The sequence below is a fragment of the Nyctereutes procyonoides genome, unplaced genomic scaffold, assembly GCF_905146905.1.
Source record: "Nyctereutes procyonoides isolate TBG_1078 unplaced genomic scaffold, NYPRO_anot_genome, whole genome shotgun sequence".
In the NCBI taxonomy this organism is placed as follows: domain Eukaryota; kingdom Metazoa; phylum Chordata; class Mammalia; order Carnivora; family Canidae; genus Nyctereutes; species Nyctereutes procyonoides.
Window position 1 is genome coordinate 65,278,217 of NW_026575049.1, and position 27,854 is coordinate 65,306,070.

General features: G+C 38.0%; 1 protein-coding gene across 2 annotated transcripts in view; it reads right to left on the bottom strand.

Annotated features, from left to right (window-relative positions):
- SERTAD2 (SERTA domain containing 2) overlaps positions 1-27,854 on the bottom strand; it is a 113,567-nt gene that overhangs the window by 41,513 nt on the left and 44,200 nt on the right. The window contains exon 1 of one of the 2 annotated variants that reach the window (XM_055328552.1): positions 8,426-8,581. The exons of the other annotated variant lie outside the window; for it this stretch is intronic. The gene's annotated coding sequence lies outside the window, so the exon portion shown is untranslated. Of the gene's footprint in view, positions 1-8,425; positions 8,582-27,854 lie in introns of those variants that run through there. 2 annotated transcript variants of the gene reach the window in all.

Genomic DNA, 27,854 nt, shown 5'->3' on the forward strand with positions numbered 1-27,854 from the left:
TATTTATTTATTCATGAGAGACACACAGAGAGAGGTAGAGATACAGGCAGAGGAAGAAGCAGGTTTCCTGCAGGGAGCCTGATGCAGGATCCCAGGACCTGAGCTGAAGGCATTTGCTCAACCAGTGAGCCACCTAGGCGTCCCAAAAATTTTTGTGCTTAAAGGGAAATTTTAAATATCTATAAAATGCATGTGTATAGAATGCCTGTATGCTATATAAATAGTCATTATATGAACTATAGCTATTATAAATCTATACATAAGTCTGCTGATGTGAAGAAGTCCTCATGCATCATAAGAGCTCAATAAATCTGTGTTGTTTGAGAGACCAAAATTGCCACTGTCAGCTTCATGAATGAGGGATGGTATTAGATCGGTCCATCTGCTGGCTGTAAAGTATATGGTAACGATTCCACACCTTAAGGGCTGCTTGGGTGGCTCAGTCAGTTAAGTGTCTGATTCTTGGTTTCAGGTCAGGCCATGATCTAATGGGTTGTGGGATCCAGCCCTGCACTGGGATCTATGCTCGGTGGGGAATCTGCTTGAAGATTCTCTCCCTGTGCCCGTCCCCCATGTGGAATGCACACATTCTTTCTCTCAAATAAATTAATTTTAAAAAACGATACCACGTCTTTAAATCTATATAATTACTTATTTACACATTAGAAAGCATGTTGACATCATTTTCTTATTTGGTCTTCTCTCCCTAAAGCCCCAAGAGCCAGCTACTATTATACTGTTTTTCTTTGAGGAACTGAGGTTCAGAGAGAACTTTCTCAAGATGCCACAATGACCACGCAGCAAAGCCCAGACTGGAATCTAGATCTGATTCAAAATCCACTTTTCATTTCCAAATTTACATTATGGTAAATAGCACTTCACTTAACCATGTAATAAAGACTCTTGTCAAGGCACATTTCTTTATTTTAAAAAAGATTTTATTTATTTATTCATGAGAGACAGAGAGAGAGAGAGAGAGAGAGGCAGAAAGAGAGGCAGAGGGAGAAGCAGGCTCCATGCAGGGAGCCCAATGCGGGACCCGATCCCAGGACTCCAGGATCAGGCCCTGAGCAGAAGGCAGGTGCCAAACTGCTGAGCCACCCAGGGATCCCCTCAAAACACATTTCTAAAAACAAATTCAGATGGGCACTTTAAGTGTGGGGATCTATCTCTCTACTTACCTACCCATCTATTTATTTACAAAGCACAATGAATCAGAAAAATTTCAATAGATCTTTTAATATACATATATTATCTCTTTCTTTTTAATATGCCCACACACCTGCTAAACTTCTATAAACAGCTTTAGCTCCAACTGAAATTTTATGACTGAATCTCAAACACTTAAATAAATAGAAAATGCTGCGTTGGTCTAAGCTAGTAAACAAAATCATTAGCTCTAAAAACAAAAAGCTCAAAATGTGCAGGTTTCACAAGTATTTGGTTGCTGTAGGAAATGCTGCCGTTATTCCAATGGTATATTTTACTCTTATTTATATTTCTAGTGGACTACTATGCTTCCATGCAATTTCAGCCCACATACGTTGATGACACAAGCAGAGCTTAAAATGCCATGATTCATCAAGGCTGCCACAGTCGTGCAGCCCAGTGATATACCCATCGGATGTGAAGCTGCAACTCTGCTTAACGTAATTCATGCTCTTTTGCTCCTACCACACATTGTGTGTAACTCCAGCAGAGCATATTTATCCACCTCTGACCCACCCTCCCACTTGCAGGAGAGACAAACTGTTAAACTAAAGTAAATAAAAAAGGATTCCATAAAGAAATCATCTTTTCTACATTAACAATAGAAAAGTCTTCACTCTGACTTAGGCCACTCATATCCATTACCTTTTGATTCTTTGCAGAAAAACCAAAGTACAAAATACAGAGTGGTCAGAGATTATTTAACATGTAGCTAAGCAAACTATAGTCAACATTTTCTGACATGCCTAACAACACTAACTTTGGAGTCAAAAGGTCCTGAGACAGACAGAGTTTCAAGTTCCAGTTTGACCATATGTTGGCTATCAGACCTTAGGCAACTTGCTTACACCTCAATTTTCTCAGCTGTAGATAGGGGACAGAACCAGGACCTGAGGCTGGTGTTATTGTGAAGGTTAAGTGAGATGATGCATGCAAAGAGTTAGCCATCTCAAATGTAAGAGTGTCCAAATAGCAAGTATTTCAACTTAGCACAGTTACCCCAAATAAAATCTCTTAAGTATTCTCTTAACACCAAACGAATGGGAGAGGATTCTGGGAAGATGGGCAGAGTGGAAAGCACCAGGAATCTGTCACTCCAACTAGGCAACAAGCTGCACTAGCAGAATCTGTCTGATGTAACTATTTTGGAACTCTGGAGTCTGCTGAAGGCATACAACTTCCTGGGAAGACTTACACAGTAAATTACAGTGAATTTTGGTTAATTTCAGACAAGTTCAGCTCTTAGCACATTAGCAGCTACTCATCCCCCACCCCCAGTTGTATGTATGCTCCTGGAGAAGCTCACAAACAGCTTATGTGAGCCAGGAGGGCAAAAAAGATCCTCCCCCCCTCCAAATACTGGGGATCTATGCCTTCATTGCTTTTTCCTAAAGTAAGTTCTCTACCCAACACAGGGCTTGAACTCACAACCCCAAGATTAAGAGTCACACATTGTACCAACTGAACCACCCAGGTGCCCCATACGCCCTGTTTGTTGATTGTTGTTTCCAGTCATAGAGGGGCAACGAGGTAGGCAGACATTTTTGTGGCTGCCCAGTACTGCTGCAAGCCTTTCCCTCTTCCCCTGAATTGACTTCCAGGTGACTTAAAGGGCCAACACCCTTTGCCTCCACTTTCTTTTTTATTTTTTCTTTTCTAACCTTTTGGTGAGCTGGACATTAAAGGTTAGGACATTTAATAAAAAACTACAATATACAGGGAAAATAAGAAAGTGACGAAGCACGCCCAGAGAAAAGCTCAGGAAAAAAAACCTGAGGAGACTTTAAATTTATACCTCAGGGGCAGCCCCGGTGGCTCAGCGGTTTAGCGCCGCCTTCAGCCCAGGGCGTGATCCTGGAGACCTGGGATCCTATGGAGTCCCACGTCGGGCTCACTGCATGGAGCCTGCTTCTCCCTCTGTGTCTCTGCCTCTCTTTCTCTCCTCTCTGTGTTTCTCATGAATAAATAAATAAAATCTTTAAACAAATAAAATAAAAAATTTATACCTCAGGCTGATCCTTGACACAGAGACAGCCTATAGCAAAAAAAAAAAAAAACCAAAACAATAAATAAAAACAATACAAAAAAACAGCAAACGCTGAGGAAGGGGGAGAGTCTGATTTCCAAGGTTGCCACACTATTCGATTCCAATGTCCAGTGTTCAACAACAACAACAACAAAATCACAAGGCATTAACAAAACAAAACAAAACAAGAATATATGGCCTATTCAAAGGAAAAAAGAAAAATCACTAGCACATATCCTTAAAAAAAGACCTAGTGGAGATATAAAGACACCCAAAGAACTAAAGGAAAATGTGGAGAAAGTCAAGAAAATTACATGTGAACAAAATGAAAATACCAATAGAGAGATAATCTTAAAAAAAAAAAAAGCGAAAAAGAAGTTTTGGAGCTGAAAAGCATAACTGAAATGAAAAGTTCATTAGAATTATTCAAAAGTAGATTTGAGCAGAAGAATCATCTGAAGATAGGACACTATTGAGTCTGAGGAGCAGAAAGAAAAAAATTGAAGAAAAGCAAGCAGAGCTCAGAGGATCTGTGGGACAAGTGGAGCAAAAACATCCACCGTGGGACTCTCAGAAGAGGGTGAGGAAGGAGTAGAGAGAATATTTGAAGAAATAATGGCCGAAAACTTCCCAAATTTGATGAAAGACATGAATATAAACATCTAAGAAGCTCACCAAACTTCAAGTAAGATGAACTCAAAGAGATCTGCACTGAGACATATTATAATAAAATTTTCAAAAAACAAATAATTTTGAAGGCGGCAAGAGAGAAGTCAATCATCACATCCAAGAGCTCCTTAATAAGATTATCAGGACATTTCTCATCAGAAACTTTGGAGGCCACGAGATAGTTAGCTGATATATTCAAGGTGCTAAAAGAATGAAACCATTAACCAAGAATCTTATATCTGGCAAAATTGTCCTTCAAAAGTGAGGAAATATTCAGACATTTCCAAATAAATAAAAGCTGAGGGAGTTCATGACAAGTAAGCCCATTCTGTAAGAAATGTTCTAGGGAATCCAGCAAGGTTAAATGAAAGGGCTCTGGACAGAATCTCAACGACATATAAGGAAATAAAAATCTCAAAAAAGGTAAATAATACATGGACAATTATAAAATCTAGTATTATTACAAAACTAGTTTTTAGCTGCAATTTTTGTTTTCTACGTGATTTAAGACACAAATAGATTTAAAGAAAAAGGAAAAGCTGACAATAGGACAATTATTGTAACTTTGGTTTGTACTCCAAATTTTGTTTTTTCTACAATTTAAGAGATGAATACATATCAACAACCAAAAGGAGTTGGGATGGAGCTATAAAGGAGCAGTTTCTATATGTTATTGAAGTTGGGTTGGTATAAATTCAAATTAGAGTGTTACAACTTCAGGATGTTAAATGTAATCCCTATGGTAACTACAAAGAAAGTAGCTATAAAATATACAAAAAGAAATGAGAAGGAAATTTAAACATTCACTACAAAAAAATCAGGTCAGCACAAAAAAGAAGACAGTAATACAGGACATGAGGGACAAAAAAAAAAAAAGCTATTAAGTCATATAGAAAACTAATACCACAATGGCAGAAGTCCCTCCTTATCAGTAATCACATTAAATCAGTTGCATTTCTATACATGGACAATGAACAATCTGAAAAAGAAATTACAAAAACAACAAAAAATTACTAAAGAAATTAAGGGGGAAAATAAATAAATGGAAATACATCTCATGCTCATAGACTTAATATTGTTAAAATGTCAATACTACCCAAATGACCTACAGATTCAATGCAATCCCTATCAAAATTCCAGTGTTGTTGCTTTTTTGTAGAAATAGAAAAACTATCCTAAAATTCATACAGAATCTCAAGGGACTCTGAATACCCAAAACAATCTTGAAAAAGGACAACAAAATTAGGACTTATACTTCCTAATTTCAAAATTTACTACAAAACAACAGTAATCAAAATTGTGGTATTGGCACAAAAACGGATGTATAGGTTAGTGGAAAAGAACAGAGAGCCCAAATACAAACCATATATCACATATAAGGGTAAATGACTTTTGACAAGGATGCCAAGACCCTTCAATATGGAAAGGACAGTGTTTTCAACAAATGGTGCTGGGAAAACCAGTATCCACATGCAAAAGAATGAAGCTAGATCCTTACCTGATACCATATGCAAAAATTAGCTCAAAATGGATTAAGTCCCTAAATATAAGACCTGAAACAATAACTCTTAAAATGAAAACATAGGACTAAAAAAGCTCTACAACATTGAATTTGGCATTGGTTTCATAGCAAAGGCACCAGTAACAAAAGAAAACAGACAAACTGGACTTCATGAAAAATTTAAAATTTTGTGCAACTAAAAACACTGTCTACAGGGGCACCTGGGTGGCTCAGTTGGTTAAGCATCTACCTTTGGCTCAGGTCATGATCTCAGGATCCTGAAATCAAGCCCCGCATCAGGCTTCCTGCTCAGCAGAGAGTCTGCTTCTCACCCTCTGCTCTTCTCTGCTTGTGCTCTCTCTCATATACTTTCTCTCTCTCAAATAAATATATATAATCTTAAAAAAATAAAAATAAAAACACTGCCAACAGAGTAAAAAGGCAACCCACAGGATGGGAGAAAATATTTGCAAATCATACACTTAATAAGGGTCAATCCCTTATCTTTATCTTTATCTTTAATGTCCAGAATATAGGGAGAACTCCTAGAAGTCAACAACAAAAACAAATAACCTGATACAAAACATGGGCAAAGGATTTGAAGACATTACTCCAAAGAAGATATATGAAATGACCGACAAGCCCATGAAAAGATGCTCAACATCACTAATCATTAGGGTAATCCAAATGAAGACCGCAATGAAATATCATCTCACATCCATTAGGAGGGCTAGTATCAAAAAAACAGAAAACAACAAGTACCGACAAGGATGTGGAGAAACTGGAAACCCTGTGCATCAATGGTGGGAATGTAAAAATGGGTGCAGCCATTGAAAACAGTAAGGCAGTTCTTCAAAAAATTAAAAACAGAATTACCATACGATCCAACAATTTCCTCACTTCTGGGTGAAGAATCAAAAGCAGGGTCACAGAAAGATATCTGTACACCCACGCTCACAGCAGCATTATTCACAATAGCTAAAATGTGGAAGTAACCCAAGTGCCTATCAATAGATGAATGGATAAGTGAGACGCGGTATACACGTACAATGGATATTATTCAGCCTTCAAAAGGCTGAGTTTCCTGAAGGAAATTCTGCAGGATGCTACAACATGGATGCACTTCATGCATGGATGAGGACATTATGCTAAGTGAAAAAAGCCTATCACAAAAAGACAAACACTGTATGATTCCACTTTTATGAGTAAGTACCGAGGGTCAAAATCAAAGACAGAAAGTACAGTGGTGGCTGCCAGGACTGAAGGTAGGGGAGAATGGGGAGTTACTGTTGATGGGTATGGAGTTTCAGTTTTACAAGATGAAAAGAGTGATGGGATGGATGGTGGTGATGACTACACAACAGTGTGAATGTATTTAAACACCCCTGAACTATACACACTTGAAAACGGTTCCTATGTTAAATGCTATGCTACGTGTCTTTTAACACCAAAAACAAAAATGAAAACAAACAAACAAACAAAAAACGGAATGAAGTAACCGGGGGAGTAGCTATAACATGGATAATTAACAAAACTGGCCGTAAGTAGTAAAAGACTGGGCTTAAATTTATGATTTCATTGTGGGGGAAAAAAATGAATGAAGATATCAAATGATTATTAACAACTGAAATGGCTTTGTATTGGTCAGTAATGACCACAACAGCATCCTGGCTTACTCCTATAACCCTTTTCTCTGAGGAACTCCGTATGTTTTCTACATATATTAACTTTTCTCACGAGGTCAAATGAGAAATTTTCCAGAGGATATCTGCATAAGGTAAAGGAAAGAAATACAGGATTCTAGAACCACCAAATGAACCGTTGTGCCAAGTACTATGCTAAATGTGTTACATATGTGCCTCATTTTCTCCTCCCAGGGACCCCGTGAGGGATTCGGAAAGGTTAGGTGAGCTTTTAAAGACTATTCAAGAGAAATGCAAACTGAGTCTCATTAGATTCACGAAAGCTGAGTGTGCTGAACCGAACAGCCTCTTCATTAACCCAGTATTCGCCCTGATCAAAGAGGTCTGCAAGGCGAGCCCCTGTGAGTGGTACGTCCAGTGAAACAAACAAAAAGGTCGCAATATTGAGGTCAACATAGTCAAGTCGTCGGCGCTAGACCCGCAGAAGACGGGAAGAGAAAAGGAGGAAGAGAAAGGGGGGCGGAGCTTTGATCACTGAAACAACTCCCAAACACTTGCACGAATTAAAACCACGTCACCTCGGGTACTCTTCCCTTTAATTCAAATGTAAGCTCACAGATGGGTGGCTTTGACATAAGGAAATTAGACCCTAAAGAACATGTATGCAACATATTCAAGTCCAGAATATATTCAAACTGGGCAGGGTGTCATATAGCCACTAATTAACATTAGGATTTGGTCCTGAACATAGTTTCTAACTCAATCAGAGCTTATTTCTAAGTCTGTAATCATTCTCTGGACTTCCCCCTCCCCCAAAAAAGTAGTATTACAACATTATTACTAAGAAAATACTAAAAATACTAAAACACAATGGAAGCTATTCTTCTCTGAGCACATATACAACTCCCATTGTTATTAAGAGAGCTGAGCACACACTCGTTTGGAGGAAAAAAAAAAAAGAAATACCGTGTAAATGCCTCAGAGCTATTATAAGTGATGCATTAGCTTCCTACGATTAAACAGAAAAAGCAGAGACTGGTTAGATTTACAGTTTTCAAATATGTACATGTCCCACCAATTACTTACTTTGTGTTAATTTTAATTTAAGGAATTGTCCCACATGAAGTGGTTGCATCACTGATAGATTAGATCATGACACTCTTTTCAGAAAAGCAAAGATAAGTTTAGTAAGTTCAAAAAATAGACTAAATAAAGGTTCCCTTCTTCATCTGAGAAAACATGTGAGTTGAAGTCAAGTATGGGGACTTCTGGAGTCAGTTTCATAATTACTTACAACCCCACAAGCAGTTAGAGCAAAACTTCTTTATAGGAAAAAACTGTTTTAATTCACAATTATGTGGTTGCATGTATACTCACCACTAGCTGTGCAGAATCATAAGGTCTCAAAAGCAAGTAAGTACACTCTTTGGGTTTTGAGACCTTGGTCTTTCTTTGAAGAACGGGTGTGGTGGTGGTGATGGGGAGGTGGGGAACCCTTATAGCCAGAAGAAGCCTGGAAAGCTCACCCAAGACCTGCATATGAAAAAGATAGATAAGCCAACACTGGGCCCACTGAAGATTAACTGCCTGGCTGCAATATCACGGATGTATTTCTTTTACTGCCGTGTATGTGTTGAGGAGGTTGACATGATTTTTAATTGGATGTTACCAAAATGAGTTCATGACACTTTTTATTTTTAAACTAACAAACATTTTTTTAACTACAACATTTATTCCCCCCAGTGGACAACCACTTGGCGCCCCTAATGGCTTCATAGGAGTTGGTTTTTAAAACCTGGAAACTGATTGGGTGATATTTAATCTCCAAGATTAAAATCACTTAGTGAATATTGTATTGTTCCACTGTTCTCACTGTCATTTTGGCATTTGGGGCCTCGCTCTGCTGCTTCTGCTGGCGCACTTACCAGCTAATGAAACCTAGCCCAGGAGCAGCTGCCTGAATCTATGTCAAACTGCATCTGGCACCCATCTATCTTCCAGCCATCTAAATTCACCTCTGAAATCATACAAAAGCAGCGCAGAGCTCCCTGCAGCCACACCAACACACCAGTCTTTGTTTCATCGAGACTGTAAAGCAATTTTAGACCTCTTTTTTTTTTTTTTTAATTTGCTACATATTTTAGAGTGGCAGCTTTTGAAAGGAATGATGGAAAGTTTTTGTTTTGGATTTTTTTTTTTTAATCATGAGACTATCAAGTCTTAAAAATATCCTGTTAAAATTTGGTAGACCATCATTAGCACAGTTTTGGCTGAAATAGTACATTTAGGGGCTTGCCAGTAGAGACACACTGGTGCCGACAGATCCCAGACAAGGAGGCGAGTCTGCTTAAAATTCTTGAGTTGTCACGGTTATTAAATATGCTGTGCCACAAAACCTTCCAGTACTCAAGGTTTTCTCCATATCAGCTCTGCTAAATTATCAAAAATGCTAGTTTTAGTAGGAAAATATTTACATGTGAATTCAAAGAACATTATTTTCAAGGACCATTGTGTGAGAAAGGTTTTCCTGGTGAGGAATCTATACTTAATACACATATATATTTAATATGTATGTATTTAATTTACATAATATATCTTTTAAAGATGAATCCTGGGATCCCTGGGTGGCGCAGCGGTTTGGCGCTTGCCTTTGGCCCAGGGCGCGATCCTGGAGACCCGGGATCGAATCCCACGTCAGGCTCCCGGTGCATGGAACCTGCTTCTCCCTCTGCCTGTGTCTCTGCCTCTCTCTCTCTATCTCTCTGTGACTATCATAAATAAATAAAAATTAAAAAAATTAAAAAAAAAATAAAGATGAATCCTTTTCCCAAAAATAGTAATTAATTGGATCATTCTGTAACAAGTGACTCTTCTGTCATCCTGAGGACAATGACTTTAAAAAAGGAATACTATTTTCTTTAATTGCAATGGCTAAGGCTTGAGCCAGTAACAAGGAGTGTAATAAGAGAAAGAGAGAGAGAGAGAGAGAGAAAGAAAAGAGTGAAACAAATATGTGCAAAAGGATCTACAAAGAAAGCCAAATCTTAGATAATGCCTCAAGCAAACTTAGTTCTTAGATCAGAAATAAGTGAAAAACAGCTTTTCTTTTTTTGCTCATTCATTGATTTTATTCTAACATAATGTTAGAATTAAACATATATAATCAATTTCTCTTTTAGACATATGTACCCACATCCTATACTTTCTATTATGCATTTGCCATCCAAACTTTTTGAGGTGCACAGTTCAGTGGCATGAAGCACACTTGTATTGTTGTACAACCGTCACCACTATCTATTTTCAGAACTTTTTTTTAATCATCCCAAACAGAAAGTCTATACGTTTTAAGATTTTATTTATTTATTTATTCATGAGAAACACAGAGAGAGGCAGAGACACAGGCAGAGGGAGAAGCAGGCTCCATGCAGGGAGCCCGATGTGGGACTCGATCCCGGGTCTCCAGGATCACACCCTGGGCTGAAGGCAGACGCTCAACCGCTGAGCCACCCGGGCGTCCCAAGTCTATACGTTTTAAACAATGACTCTCCATTCTCTCCTGCCCCTCAGCCAGCCTCTGACAACCTCTATTCTACATTTGTCTTTTTTTTTTTTTTTAAATTTTTATTTATTTATGATAGGCACACAGTGAGAGAGAGAGAGAGAGGCAGAGACACAGGCAGAGGGAGAAGCAGGCTCCATGCACCGGGAGCCCGACGTGGGATTCGATCCCGGGTCTCCAGGATCGCGCCCTGGGCCAAAGGCAGGCGCCAAACCGCTGCACCACCCAGGGATCCCTACATTTGTCTTTATGAATGTGACATTTTAGGTACCTTACATAAGTGGAATTGTGCAATATTTGTTCTTTTGTGTCTGGCTTATGTCACTTAGTATGTTTTCCAGGTTCACCTATGTTGTCACATGTATTAGAATTTCATTTTCTTTTTAGGGTGAATAATATTCCGTTCTATGTAGATACCACATTTTGTTTAGCCAGTCAGTCATCTGTCGATGGACATTTTCGGTCATTTCTACCTTTTGGCTACTGTGAGTAATACTGCTCTCAACACTGGCCTACAAGCGTCTGTTTGAGTTCCTGCTTTGAGTTCTTTTGGGGATGCCCTAGAAATGGAATTGCTGGATCATATGGTAATGCTATAGTTTTTTGAGAAACCGAAAAGTAGCTTTTTAAAACAGCTTCTAAAACTTAAATTTGTCCTTGTAATGACTCAGTTTCATGACTGAAATTCTTCCTCTCTGATGTGTGGAGGTTACCAGTTCCCTACACATTGCTAAACCCAATGGTCATTCTCGGTCCTTGTCCTACTGGACCCACACGGTTGATTGGCTGATCACTCCCTCCTCCTTCAGGAAATCACCTCGTTCACTTGGCTTCCAGGATCCTGCACTCTTGGTCTTGGGTCTCCCTCTCTCGGGGGCCATAGCTTCTCAGCCTCTCTCAGCTCGTTCCTCTCCCTCTCCCTGACCTCTATAGGGGCTCAGTCTTTGGACTTCTTAATTACATTCCTTCCTTGGAGATTTCATCCAGTTTCATGGCTTTAAATATCATACAAATGCTGGCAACCTGCAAACTTAAATATCTGGTCTGTGTACCTCTCCTCTGAGCTCCGAACTGGAATATCCAACTGCCCATTCAACATCTCCTCTTAGGTGTCACAAATTCAACATGCACTCACCTTCCTCCCAAAGCTGTCCCTTTGGACACCACACACACCAAGCCCTGCAGTTTCCCCCATCTCAATGGCAACACCATTTGTGCAAGTCCTCAGCAGAAAAACCCTGGAGTCACCACTGGTTCCTCTTTCCTTTGTACCTAACATCCAATCTGACTGCAAATCCTGTTGGCTCTGTCTTCAAAATCTAAATACAAACGAATCATTTCTCATACCTCTACTGCTATCACCCCTGTCCAAACCACCATCACTTCTTGCCTAAAATACTGAAATAGCTTCTGAAGTACTCTTTCGTGCTGTTACCCTGTTCCTCTACTATCTATTCTCAACACAGCAGCCAGAAAGATGACCCTTTTGAAAATGTTAAGTCAGGTCATGTCACTGCTTCATTCAAAATCATCCAATATCTCACATTTTACTCAAAGTAGGACCCAAAGATGACAACATCTTAAAGGGCTCTCTTTATGCTCTGCATTTTTGTTGTCTAACTTTATCAGTAAACTACTCTCCCTCACTCATTCTGGTTCCTCCCACACCAGCTTCACTTCCTTGCCAGTTCTTGAACATACTAGAATTTTTTTTCTTTTTTCTTTCTTTTTTTTTTTTTCTAAGATTTTATTTATTTATTAATGAGAGGCAGAGACACAGGCAGAGGGAGAAGCAGGCTCCATGCAGGGAGCCTGATAGAGGATCAGGTCCTGGGCTGAAGGCAGTGCTAAACCGCTGAGCCACCCGTGCTGCCCAATACTAGAACTTTTCTACCTCAAAGCCTTCACACTGGCTGACCCTTCTGCCTGGAACTCTCTTTTTCCCCATACCTGCTTGGTCTTTCCCTTACTTCCTTTAAGACTGCTCAAAAGAACTGTCCTTTGGGGATACCTGGGTGGCTCAGCAGTTGGGCGCCTGCCTTCAGCTCAGGTCCTGATCCCAGGATCCTGGATGAGTCCTGCATTAGGCTCCCTGCAAGAAACCTGCTTCTCCATCTGCCTGTGTCTCTGCCTCTCCTTCTCAGTCTGTGTCTCTCATGAATAAGTAAATAAATCTTAAAAAAAACCAAAAAACTGTCCTTTGTTTCTAAATCCTCTTTAAAATCGCAAATTGCAGCTCTCTCACTCCTGCCATCTTTTCTGTATCAAACCCCTAACCCTAAAGAACCCCTTAAAACTTTTTTTCATAGCACTTCACATCTCCTAACATATTGCATAATTTATGTATTATGCTTGGTTTTTGCCCCAGTTAAACTGTAAGCTCCATGAAAGCTGGGGCTCCCTTCCCACTGATTTTGTGTATTTCTGGCATTTAGAAGAATGCCTACCATGAGGTAGATGCTCAATAGTTGTTAAATGAATGGGTCAGCAGACAAACACCCTTCATTTTGGGATGTGCTTAATATGGCCACCTTCAAATATTCTGCAGCTCTCACTCTTCAGGAAACCCACAAACGTTTTAAAGCATCTTCTATGAGTCCAGCACTGTCCTAGCTGCTGGGGGAATAGAGATAACCCTTTCCTTTACAAAGGTCACAGTCTAATGGAGTTGTAAGAAGTTCATAATTTTTAACTTTGAGATAAGTATATTTTCACATGCAGTTGTAAAAAACAATACCAAGAGATAATACCATGTATCCTTTACTCAGTTTCCCCCAAGGGCAGCATCTTACAAAACCACAGCACAGGATATTAGCTTTGATGTAGTCAGGATACAGAACTTTTCTGTTACCACACTGATCCTTGCCCTTTTTTAGCCATATCAACTTCCCTCTCTCTCACCCTCTACCTTCCTCAACCCTTGGGAATCACTAATCTATTTTCCACTTGTGTACTTTTATCACTTCAACATCGTTATGTGCATGGAATCATAAAGTGTGCAACCTTTTGGGACTGGCTCTTTTCATTCAGCACAATTCATGCAAGTTGTGGCGTATAATCATTAGTTGGTTCCTTTTCGTTGCTGAGTAGTGCTGCATACTAGTTAGTTTAATCATTCCCTCCTTGAAGGATCTGAGTTGTCTCCAGTGTGGGGCTATATGAATAAAGCTGCTCTAAACATTCACATACAGGTGTGTGAATGAACCTGAGTTTCTGTTTTTCTGAGTTAACTGTATGGGTATGCAGCTGCTGCGTCATGTGGTTGTGGCATGTTTAGCTTGCAAACTGTTTACCAAAGGGCCTGTGACATTTTACATTCCTACCAGCAATGTATTTGTAATCTACTTTTTCTCAGCAGCCTCACCAGTATTTAGTGTCATCGCTATTTTTTATTTTAGCCATTCCAATAGATCTGTATGTATCTCCTTGTGGCATCAATTCACATTTCCCCAGTCTGATGTCCAACATCTTTTTGCCATCTATCCCATTTTATCCCTTTTGGTGAAATGTCTCTTCATGTCTTTTGCCCATTTTTTAATTGGATTTTTTTAACTGTTGAGTTTTGAGAGTTCTTTATATATTCTAGATACTAGTTCTTTGTCAGATATTTTCTCCAAGTCTGCAGCTTGTCTTTTCATCTTTTTAACATAGTCTTTCATAAAGCAAACTTTATCTTTGATGGCTTAACTTGCCAATTCTTCCTCTCACAGATCATGCTATGTGCAATGCAATTTATTTTGTAATGGATCTGGGTCTTTACTAAGTAAGAGTTTGCCAGATTGAGAAATGAGGAAGAACATTCAGGGCTAACGTGTCAGAATGGTAATACCAGCTATGATTCCAGTTGGCTTAAAAAATATGAGAACTGCAGAACTCTGATAATCCTTTCCTTACAATAATACTCTATGTGTAATCAGAAAGTTCTATACTCTTTACAAGATGGTGAGGATGGGAAGTAATAGCTGTATGTTTATAATATGCAATATCTGGGACTTGGCTAAAACGGAGAATTTCTTTAAAAACAATTTACTAATGCCAACCACTCTGAGATAATATATAATTCTAGATACTAGAAATGGAACTCAGAAAGAATTTTTCTATACAAATAACGTGGAGGTAATTAGATAAAGAATATTATAAGTAGAGGGGCCGCTCCTTTATTTGACAGGATCATGTTCATAGAATGCTCTACATAAATAAATTTTCTAAATAATTAATGAAACTTACTTCTTTGGGAGTGCCAAAATGTTTTCTCTTTTCACCACAACGGAATACTCTGGATCACTGTTACTGAATCTAAGTATTTTACTAAGTGGTAATGTTGTTAAATGAGCAAAGCTTTGGGGCTACCAGAAAACTGTATGCCCTATATCAAATTTCTCTGAACTGCCAGCTTAGTTTTAGCCTCGGCCTTTTGTACGTCCATATTTGTTACTGGACATTCTGCTCTCAATTTTCAGAGTTGTCAAGATGCCTACTTCTCACTGTCCAGGTGAGACACTTCCTCCTAATCTGCAGTGGTTTGGGAAGCCTTGTAACTATGCTAATAAGAATTCTGTCTAAATTAAAAGTAATAGGCTCTGAATAAAGACATGATTTTACTCACCTCTGAGTAAAATTCATTAATGCATGGCCATGTGATATCCATTTTAATGCTGTTGAAAGCTTTGCTCAGAGGCTTCTAGCTTGCCCCAATATATATTCTTCCTTTCTTCAATAACAATGTAATTTTTAGTTAAGGCCATGACTGCCCAACCAAAGACTAAATTCCCTAGCCTCTTTTGCAGTGGTGGGGGGTGGGGAAAGAGGTGGCCAGTTGACTAAGTTCTGGAAAATGGGATTTGGGCTGAAATGACAGCTTATGTGACATATGTGTGTGCCCATCCCCCCCCACCCCACCCCAGCCTGTTTTCCCTTTCCAGTGGCTGTTTTAGTGGATGTTGCACCATCCTGGACAAAGGTAATGCTCCAGGGTAGTGAAGCAAAAAGATAGAAGGTGATATGATAACAGTTCTTGTGTACTGTTCCCTGGTCCCTTATCTATGACATCTTTTGAGTATCACTAATATTTTCAAGAAATGCTGTAACATTCTTAGTAAAAAAATGAATTCTAAGTTAAAATACATATTACGTAGACCTTTCTGAGAGGAATGTTGTAGGAGGCAGCCTCTTACATGGTCCCCATCGACTCCTGCCTCCTGGTATTCAGGTCCTTGTGAAATTCTCTCCGCTTGACTATAGGCTGACCTGTGACGCATTTCTAACAGAGAGACGAAGCAACTGTGAAGGGATTTCACCTTCAAGATTAGATGTACAAAATGATTGTGGCCTCCATCTTACTCACCCATTCTTGCTCAACTGCTCTGATCGAAGCCAGATGCCATGTTGTGATCTACTCTAGACAGAAACCCACAAATTAAGAAATTTCTTCCAATAGCCCATGAGGGATGGGGGTCTTCATTCCAACTGCCTGTGAGGAGCTAAATCCTGTCCTCAACCATGTGAGTGAGATTTAGGAGATCCTCTTTCAGTCAAGCCTTCATATGAGACCACAGCCCGGCTTGGCAATGAGAGATCCTAAGGCACTCAACCAGGCTGCACCCAGATTCTTCACTCACAAAAACTTAAAAGATAAATGCTTATTGTTTGAAGCTAAGTTTTGGGGTAATTTGTTATACAGTAACAGATAATATAGCTGTCCCAAAATATAAATATCGATGATAAGAGATTGCAATTTCAAAAAGTTATATATATATGTGCTGTCAAAGTGAGCAAAAAAAATCATATATAGATTTCCTTTCATGGTTTTGCTGCTTTTATACATACTAGAAATTTGTAGGTAGTGCTTATGTGAAAAAGAAAGGAATATATTACCTAGAGTATGAAAATAACTTTGTTTACAATTACACAATTTGGACACTAGCAAATCAGATTTTGAAAATGACCAAATAATTAATTTTTCTAAATATTTTAGGACTAACGTTTTCACATCAAAGTAATGCTCTATGTTACATAGTCATACAGATATCTTATTCTTTTCCACCAAAATAAAATAGAATCTTGATTATAATACAATTTAGGCTCAAACTCTAATTGTGACATTTATAAAATGTTATAAAATCCATGAGATAGCAAGAATACTAAGCAAATTTCTATATGTTCAGATTTGGAAATGTTTAATTATTAGTAATTTAACTATTTATATCTTGGTAATCCCAACCCCCTAAGTAGACTCTAGTACAGAAAGCAGCCAACTTTTTTTTCCTTCAGATTCATTTTTTTAAAACGCAAATACAGCAGAGAAAAAATTTTAACAACTTTATTAAGATATCACATACCATATGACCCATCCATACAAAGCATCTAATTTAATGGCTTTTAGTGTAGTCACAGAGTCATACAACAAACTAATTTTGCACTTGATGTTTTGAGAGTCCCATCTTCCAAAGCTAAACTGCAGGCATTTTTTCAAAGTTTACTCTTCTTCAGACAACTGGCTAAAATTCCTAGATTCTGGGGCGCCTGGATGGCTCAGTTGGTTAAGCATCTGCCTTTGGCTCAGGTCGTGATCCCAGCCCTGGGATCAAGCCCTGAATCTGGGCTCACTTCTCAGTGAGGGGCCGGCTTTTCCTTCTCCCTCTGCCACTCCCCCTGCTTGTGCTATCTGGTGCTCTCTCTGTGTCAAATAAATAAATAAAATCTTTTAAAAAATAAAATAAAATTCCTAGATTCCTTTTCAGTCTTTAGTTTAATGATGCTGTCCTCCATCCCTCTAGTCTTACAGTTGTTCCTGGCCACTGCTCTTTCCCCTTCCTCCTAGCTGCCGATCCAGAGGCCTTCCAAAGCACATGATACTCTCTAGTGCAGAGCTTCTGTACAGTGTGCAAAACGTCACAGGTGGGTGGCAGGTATGATGAGATGCTGATCCCTCAGTCTGTAAAGCAGCCCAAAGCAATGGAAACTCTTCAGCCAGTGCAGAGGCAAGGCTCACCCTCTTCAGCATTTTCTATGCATCACAGCAGGAAAAAGATTGTGAAGCATTATTCTAATTTGACTTATTTGGTGAACAAACATCAACACCAATCTCGTTCCATCATGCTGCTGCAGACTGGGGCAACAAACCAAAAGACAGTCAGTCCCTTATGGTATGGCAAAGGGGACGTATAAGTATTTCTAATACACTGTGATATGAGCTCCAAAGTAATGATGTCACAGAATGTAACATAGAAAGCTCCTAGAACTGGTTTGAGAAAAGAGAAGAGAGAAGAAAAAACAGATGAGAAAAGGCTGCCTCTAAGCCAAGGAACTGCCTTCTCAGGGAACCTGGAAGCGAAGTGCCACCTTCTTCACCTCATCACCACATCCCAACACCAGCACAGTGCCTGGCTTATTCCAGGTAGTAAATAACTAGGCTGTAAGAACAGAGTTCAGTCCTCTTCTTATGCAACGTGACCCAATAACCAAGGGTTCCCTTTTGTCAGACTCTGAAGAATTACAAAACCGTTGGAATGAGTGATCTTTGTCTTTTGTCTCCTGGGATTAATTGATCCTTTTGGGGGACTCCTATGATCTGGTATTTCTCAATCCTTCATTAAATGTAAGCATAAGAATTCATTTAATTTAATTCAACAAACAATTAATGAGTGCCTACTATGATAGAAAGAAAGCCTTTTACTGGAAAGTTTACAGATTTCACAATATTCTTTTTTTTTTTTAAATACTATCTGCCAAATAAACTTGGTAAGTAAAACTAGGTTCTAAGAAAGCTATGCCCTTTCTTTTTCTTCTTTTTCTTTTTAACGTAAGGAAGAAGCTCTGAGAAGAAATAAACAAGAACCACCTTGCCCAAGAGGAGACACCTGGGAACATTAAGAAAGAGGGAAGGCATAGTAAAGAACTTGAACTCAGAACAGGGAAACAGTGCAATGGTCACGTTCATTTTGTATCTCCCTGGCAATTTATGAAGGCTTTAGACTTCATCCTCTGCAACAATGCATCTCAGAATTCAAGTTTGCTTGGTGTTTATTTCCCTTTATTTTTTAAATACAGCTCCAGACAAAGAAAAACAACCCCTCCTATTAGAGAGTGAAACAGAAAATCACGGAAAGTACAAAGTGACAGCCAGAACACCTTCTATTTACTTTGAACTATAAAAATATCACTGATGCACAGCTGTCAAATATAGCAAACTCAAAAAATGTAGAAGGAGGATGTGAATACAGGAAATAAAGGCGTGTAACTATTACTCTGTCACACTCAGTCCCTGGGATGCACAGCACTTAAGGAATTCCTGGTGGCTGAATCTACACATAGGAAGAATGATACTCGGTCCTTAAAACTGACTTTTCTCTGGGCCAAAGATCATCTAACTCTGAGCACTGCACTCGATCTAATCAAACCATCCAAACTCCCCCAGAAAAAGAATCCTAATAAAGTGTTCCTTGAGTCTGCCCTCACAGTCCATTACTTCTCAACCTTTTGTCTGGGGTAAAGATTCACACTTCAGAAGGAAGATTATCAAAACCAGAAAGAAACTGTTCTTGAGAAGCAGGTGGACAAACATATTACAATAGCTTTGAGACGAATAAATGAAGTTAAAAATTAGAATCTGGAATTGAATTCCACCTATAATCCTGAAATCCTAATTTTGGTTGTTTTATCTTTGTGCATCCTTCCTTCCCCCACTCCTACCCCCTACACGAAGAAACGTTTTAAAAACACTATTAGAATGTAGCAGAACTGACTGGTTTGGTTTTAAGTACTCCTTCCTGTATCTGGGAGGCTCATAATCAGTGAAGTGTTTCAAAAGATGAAGAGCAAAAGGAAACTGAATGAGGGGGCTGGATTATGTAATTTGATTCTAACAGAAACAGAAAACTGTATAATCCCTGAACGGAATAATCAGATAATGAATCATCAAGAAAGGATATACATTTACCAAATATCCTAGAGATTAAGTGAATTTTCCCTGATTTTATTTTTCCCTGGACTAGTATTCATTTTTTTGCTGAACACTATAAGTAACTAGCTTATTATCTTACAATTCAGATAAAATTGAATCTTTAAGATCACTTTAATTAAGGACAACATGATTCCTTACACATTTTTACCTCACTTCATCTTTTGCTTCAACAAAACACCACAAATTGTAGCACAGATTATTTATCAGTAGGCTTGATAACTGAAAAGATCAACTATTACACTTGTACATCATCATTTGGCACATTAACGGTTTGGTCTCTGTACAGTTTTATTTCTTTTGTCAGGTATTTGTTTATAATCTATGGTGCTGTACAACACCCTGTAGTAAATGTATATTATGAAAACATGTTTCTTGCAAATGAAATCTATAAATGCTCACTATGTGTTTTTCAGCATCTTTAACTGGATTTTCCTGGAACTTATATTATTGTTCTTGATCTCAAACTTTTTATTGCCTGTTTTATATACATTTCTTGTTCAAAACTGAAAACAAAAAACAGAACATAGAAATTGTGAAGCGTTCTTTTTTTTTAAACAAATACTATTTCTCCATAAGTATAACTAATCTTTCCAAGGAATCTGTCTGAAATAAATTAATCATAACTAAATTTGCAACTAAGACTTGTTTAAGGGGATCCTGGGTGGCTCAGCGGTTTAGTGCCTGCCTTCGGGTGTGATCCTGGGGTCCCGGGATCGATGTCCGCATCGGGCTCCCTGCATGGAGCCTGCTTCTCCCTCTGCCTGTGTCTCTGCTTCTCTCTCTGTGTGTCTCTCATGAATAAATAAATAAAATCTTTTTTAAAAAAGACTTGTTTAAATAACTTGTATTATATCTCAATAACCAGATCTCAAAACAAGGCTATGTATCTTAAATAAAAAACAATTAAGTAATGTTTTAGTTTTCAAAATTTCATTTTAAAAAGGTACTGTGTCATATTTTAACGATGCAAACAGGAATCAGACTCATAATACATTCAATTTTATTGTTCTTTGCAAAGAACCAGTTTTTGTTTCATCATTTAAAAAATATTCTTTGGTCTTTTTCCTATTTTGTTTATTGATTTCTCTTTATTATTTTCTTCTTTCTATTTACTTTAGGTTTAATTTGCTTTTCTTTTCCTAGTTTATCCAGGCAGAAACAAGTCTTTGATTTTGGATCTTTTTTCTTCACTAATATAAGCGTATACATACAGATGTATAGTATATACACTTCCCTCAGCACTGCTTTAACTGCATCTCACAAATTTTAATACATTGCAATTTCATTTTCTTTCAGTTCAAAATATTTTCTATTTTCCCTTACAATTTCTTTAAACCATGTGTTATTTTAAAAATGTAAAGTTTAATTTCCAAATATTTGGTAAATTTCCCAGGTGTATTTCTGTTGTAGATTTCTAGTTTGATTCCATCACGGTCAGAGAATATAGTCTCCATGATTTCAATCTTTAAACATTTACTGAGGCTTTCTCTATAGACAGTAATATAGTCTATCTTGGTGAATGTTGTAGTACACTTAAAATAATGTACTTTCTGCTACTGTGCTCAGATCACAACCTGAGCCAAAATCAAGTGTCAGATGCCCAAGTGACTGAGCCATCCACATGCTCCCTCAGCACAATTTATTACTCTGAAATCTATTTTGCCTAATAAAGAATAATAAAGCTTTCTTTTGATAAGTGTTTGTACAGTTTATTTTTCCCTATTCTTTTACTTTTAACCTTTCTGTGTCTTACATTTTAAGTGTATAAATAATATATGATTATAGATGGTATTATATAGTTGGGCCCTTCTTATAGTTGAATCTTATTTTTTTATCCAGTCTGACTCCTTTTAATTGTATTGTTTACACCATTTACACTTAATGTAATTATTAAACTAGGTTGGCTCTAAGTCTAGCATCTCATCTGTTCTTTGTTCCATTTTCCCTCTTGTCCTCCCTTCTTTTGGGCTGAGTATATTTTACTATTTTATTTCATTTCTTTATTAGTATTTGCAATATTCCTTTTAAACCTAACACAATATACCTCCATATAATATACAACTTCACATATTGTAAGAACCATTCGTGGTACTACTGATGTCATTCACCTTTCTTCTACACTATGCAATAAGACTTACAATACAATCTATTTGTTTGCTTTATAGTCAATTGTCAAAGAGTTTTGTTTTGTTTAATATTAGATGGAGAAAACTCTTTTCATTTATTCACATATTCCCCACATCGAGTCTCTTTATTCTCTTGTGCACATCAAAGTTTTCATCAGGGATCCCTTTCCTTCAGCCTGAAAATTTTCCTATTATATTACTGGGTGTGCAGGTCTGCTGGCCATAAGTTCTTTCACTTTTGTTGTTTTGTTGTCTCAGACATTTATTTTGTCCTCATTTTTGAAGGATGTTTGCACCTGGTATGCAATTTTATATTGGCTGTGTTTTTCTTCAGCATCTATAAGATGTCATTCCACTGTCTTCTGCTTGTATAGCTTCTGATAAGTAGTTTATGATACTTTTCAAAAAAATTCTCTATATGTAAAAGTCTCTCTAAATAACTTTTTTCCTCCTAGCTTCTTTTAGCATCTTTATCTTCATATTGGTTTTCATCAATTTGGTTATTATGTAGCTTGGCATGGTTTTGTGTTTGTTCTGCTTCAGATTCATTTAGCTTCTTGAGTCTGTAGGCTTAGTTTTCAGAAAATTTGGCTGTGTCCTTTATTTTGTCCAATATTTTTTCCCTCCATCCTTAGAACTTCAATAGATATATCAGACCACATATACTGTCCCACAGGTTATTGAAGCTTTGTTCATTTTTTTTCTTCTTTTTGGCAGTCATTTCTCTCCATGCTTCATATTGAATAGTTTCTGTTGCTATGTCTTCTAGCTCACTGACTCTTTTACTCTCCATTTCTAATCTGCTGTGAATACTATCCAGTAAATTTTTCATTTCAGACATTCTACTTTTTAGCTCTAGAAGTTTCTGTTTTTAAGTATTTTCCATTTCAGTCCTTATTTATGATTATGTTTCAAATCCTTGGTCATACTGATAATAACTGTCTGCTAACTCATCATCTTAGTCATTTCTAGTCCTCCTTATACTAAGTTTTTTTTGTTTTTTTTTTTGTTTTTTTTCCTGGTAAGGAATCATATTCTCTACTTCACATGCCTATTAATTTTTTATTGGATGCTGGACATTATAAATGTTGTATTTTTAAGTGTCTGGATTTTGCTGTCTTCCTTTAAAAACTGTTACTTTGTTTTGACCAGCATTCAAGTTACTTGCAGATCAACTTGATCCTTTCTAGGCTTGTTTAAAGTTCTGTTAGGATAGCAGGGTTTCTCAACCTTGGTACTGATATTTTGAGCCATATAATTCTTGGTCAGGGGCCTGCTCTCTGGATTACAGGTTGTTTAGCAGCATTCCTGGCCTCTACTCATTAGATATCAGTAGTACCTCCCAGTTGTGATGACACAAACTGTCTCTAGCTATTGCTAAATGTCTTCTGATGGGGAAAAAATTATTCCTGGTTGAGAACCACTAGTCCAGGGTAGCTTTTACTCTAGGTCTGGTTCAGACCTATTTCCAAGGTGTGACCTTTCTGGTACCTCTACCAAATGACCCCCTGGCTACTCAGGACTCAAATAGCATAATGCTGTAGGTGAGGTCTGGGAATCATTAGCTTACAGGTTCTCCCAGTTCTTTGTCTGGTGTACAGAAAACAGTTAACATAGCAAGCCAGATTGCTATCTTTTGAAAGGCCTCCTAGGAACTTGGACTTCAGAAGTGTTCCCAACATACTAACTGATAAGAGTGGCTCACTGGACCTAAACTGTTTGTACAAACAATATGGTTTATGCTGAACATCTGCTTTCTTTGTGAAAGTCTGGAATTTTGGTATGTGTCAGGTAGAACAAGCCTACGTGACCAGCTCCTAATAAAAACCTTGGTACTAAGCCTCTAATGAGCTTCCCTGGTAGACAACATTCCACACGTGTTGCCACAGGTGATTTCTGGGGAAATTGTGTCCTGTGTGATTCCACTGGAAGCATTCTCTTGGAAGCTCACACCTAGTTTCTTCCAGACTTCAATCCATGAACCTTTTCCCTCTGCTGACTTTTGCTTTATATCCTTTCATTGTAATAGATCTGAGCCAGGAGTATGACTATATGCCAAGTCCTGTGAGTCCTCCTAGAATATCAAACTGATGGTGATCCTGGGATCACCAACATACCCAGCTTTGTGGAGTTTAACCACAGACATGCATTGCTTAGTATTCAGCAACAGACTTCAGGGATGCCTATGTAGATGTCTGCATAGCTCTCCCTCTCTAGTGCATGGCCTCGCAAATTCTAGTCTCTTCAGCCTCACTGAACTCTAATCTGTCTCTCCTCAGTTCAGCTACAATGTGGACAAACAATGCTCCAGGCAGAAAGGCAGAAACCTGTAATGATCTCAGGGCTTACTCCATTTCCCTCTCTGAGAGATCACAATCCTGTACTGCCTGTTGAGCAGTTATGCATCTGCAAAGGGCCAGGCAGCCACCCATTGTCACTGATAGTGATTATATCCTCTGTTACTACTATTTTATCAATGTTTTTCTTTTATTCACTTAGCATACCTCTTGATAATTTTTTTGCTTCTTATCTACATCTCATTGAATAAGACTATCTCCTATCACTCTGTCCTACAAGCCTGTTTATCTGAATCACATTCATTTATCTGTTCCAATAGATATTTATTATGCACCTAGTATAGGGGAACCTAGTAGGTTAGTTAAGAGCAAGAATCTATAACCAGGACGCCTGGGTTCAAATTCTGTTTCCTCCCTTTAATAGCTTTGTAGTCTTGGACAAAGCTCTTCTCTGTGCCTCAGTTTCCCCATTAGTTAAATGGATACAACAGTATCTCCCACATAGGGTTGTTATCAGGGCATGTGACCCTCTCAACAACCCTATATGAGAGAGATTGTTAACAAAGTTCTTAGAATAGTGCCTGACACATAGGAAGATCTACAAAGGGGTGCCTGGCTGGTCAGTCAGTTAAGCATCTGCCTTCATCGAGGTGGTCATCTCCAAGGCCTGGGGTTAAGCCCTGCGTCCGGCTTTCTGGTCAGCAGGGAATCTGCTTCTCTCTCTCCCCTGTCCCTCACTACCATTCTCTCTCTCTGTCTCTCTCGCTCAAATAAATAAATAAAAACTTTTTAAAAATAATTTAAAAAAGGAAGATCTACAGAGCACTTGCTGCTGCTGCTGCTACTACTACTATTAATGCCAAGCATTATCATAGATGTGAGTAAGAAACTTAGGACTCATTAGAGGGTACACAAAAGGAACAATGTAATAATATTTCAGTAGTTTATATAATTACAGTAAGATAATATTTACTGAGCACTAAATAGTTTTATCTGCCACTTAATCTTTATAGCAACTCCACAAGTTAGAGACTATTATGACATCCATTTTACAAAGAAGGAAACTGAGTACTTAAAGGTTTACAACCAAGGTCATATAGCCACTATGCTGCTGGGATTTGTACAGCATGATACACTTAAAATATTGCTAAATGACCACACTGGTGACTGGGGCTGTTCAGGGCCACCACTAGCCCCCCTTCCCCACAGAAGAGCTGAGAAGATTGGAGCTGGAGTGTGAGGAAGAGAGCTGGGCTTCCAGTTGAGATGACAAAAGGTTGGAGAGAGATGTAATAACAGGAGATAGAGCATTTAGGAGCGTAAACTAGAGTCTGGGTTGAGGTAACAAATGTAACTCCAGATATGCTGAGTCAGGGGAATGTAGGACATTTAGAAAGATCCTTTGTAATACCTTACTGGAGATCAGATGGAAGGTCTTACCCATTATCTCCTTTTCTTACCTTAATTAATTATTACCTTTAGTGTTGCTTTCAACCCACATGTCCAAAAGTCTTCTGGATGTATGAAAAAGAGCACTGCTGAATATGTTTGGAGAAATATGTCTATGAGTTTGAGGGGGGGGGAGTGGAAGGGTTAGAAGACAGTGGTGGATGAAAATTATCAAATTTTTAGAAAAGTGACAAATATAGCTTCTGGTGTATCCTTACAATACGAGCACAGTCAACAAACAGTTCTTAAAAGTAAATAGGAGGTAGCCAAACAATCGGATTTACTAGGTATTAGGGAAGGTAGAATTCAATTGTGCAACACTGGAATTTGCCCAAACCATTAGGGGCAAGTAGTTAAATGTAAAGGGTGCTTCTGATCACCTGGATGATAAAAATGTCTGCCATCCTTTGCATTAAAACAAAACTTCTAATCATACTGGCTCTTCAGTTTTTTTCCTTAATTTTGAAAGTAATCTACCACACTTAGATGTACAACCAAAGGATAGAAAAGATAATACCCAAAAAGATACATGTAACAAAAAATCTAATTAGTGATTTTTGAAAGAGTTTAATCTGTGTATTAACAACAGTAGGTCTGTAAAAAGAAACAATGTGGAGAATATACCAACATTTAGTTTATGTTTTCACAAGTATATGCTGACTGTCTTATAATTAAGTACACAGAGCTCAGAACAGCCAATGCTACAGAGAGCTTACCCTGACTGCTAACCATTACAGAAGAGGTTGAAAGATATTTGCTAATGACTACCATAAAAGGAACGGATGACTAAGAACGGAGAGGATGTGTGACTAAAATGTCCCACTACAGTTCTTTGAAAATTCCCTGAATAACTAGGCATGCCAAATGTGGTCTGTCATAAAATTATTTGATGCTAAACTCTGTAGTTAGACAACAAATACATGCTTTGCCCAAAGGATAAAGCCTTTGTATAAATCACTCAATTGCAGAGTGCCAAAGCAACAAGATCATTAATAAGTGAAAGTGTTCATCAAATTAAAGTGTGGCCCCAAGTTTTAATGCCACTAGGCTAGACTAGGCCAACTCCACAGATAATTCATTTCCATTCCATTCCAAGGGTGTTGGGCTACACATAGGGCTACTGCTGTTCTTTCCTATACCGGAAAATGTACAGAAAGTTTCTCACAGATCCTCAAACATGAGAATAATTCAAGTCAGCACATTATAGTCTTATCTTTGGTAAATCAACTTTTGCACCCCAAAGGCTCACCACAGCTACACTCAAACTGCAGATATCAAAAGAAAGTCCCACTACACAGTTGGGAATGCATCTTATTTCTTTCATTATACATGCTGTCTCTGCCATATGCTGACACAGTTGATTTTCCAAAGGAATGTTATTTTCTCCCAAATAGTAATTCCAGATTGTAATGATAATTAATAGTTACTATACAAATAATGTCATTTTGTCCTTAAACTCGTGAGGCAGATATTACATCATTTTTCAGATGGGGCTGCATGCTCATGGTCACATCATTTAACATCAGATTGAAACTCAAGTTTGCCTGACTCTAAAACTCATGTTTGTTTCACTATACTTCACTGTTTCTTGATATTTTTCTGTTTGTTACCAGCACTCATGGTAGAAAACACATTGAGCAAGTACTGACTCAAATGGGGAAACAGTTTTGAATAACAACAGAAATATCTTGTAACACACGACAGTGACTTTTCATGCCATGTAACTGAGAGTATAAGTATTTATCTTTTCAGTTTTATATTTCTGGCTTTCCTAAACATGTTTATAGCGTGCTATCATATTTTAATAAAATACGGGTTTTTGGTAAAATGTCCATTTTCAGCATGTATGAATCTTCAAGAACCCATGTTCTTATGTATACAATGAAAAAGAAAAAGTTCTTCATTCCTCTACACAGCTGTCTTTCATTCAATATAATTGATTCAAAATGAAGGATGAAACTTACTTTCTTTATTGGGTTTTTAATATTTCCTCTACCTAGTGACTGATGTACAGGGAAAAAGAACTTATTTAATAAAAAAACATTTTAATTTTCTGAAACAATAAATTACAAAGTGGCATTTTGCTCTACTGAAAGAATGCAGAATCCAGTATTATTAAAAATGTCAAGTACCATCATTACAGAGGACATCTGTTGCTTTTGTTGCATCTATTATTATTCTTCCATAACAGCGCCGTACTTTTCTTTGTGAGCCACCCCTCCCTTTTTTTTCAGTCCAGCTGATTCTACTCTCAATACAGGGATGGGCATATGACATAGGCCTGGCCAATCAAAGCAGTCCATCTCCCTTGCCACGGTGATCAGTTCATACTGATCAGATGCATACATGTCCCAAGACAGACCAATGAGATCCAATGCCAAGATCTTTGCACAAACGACTGGGAAAGAACTGC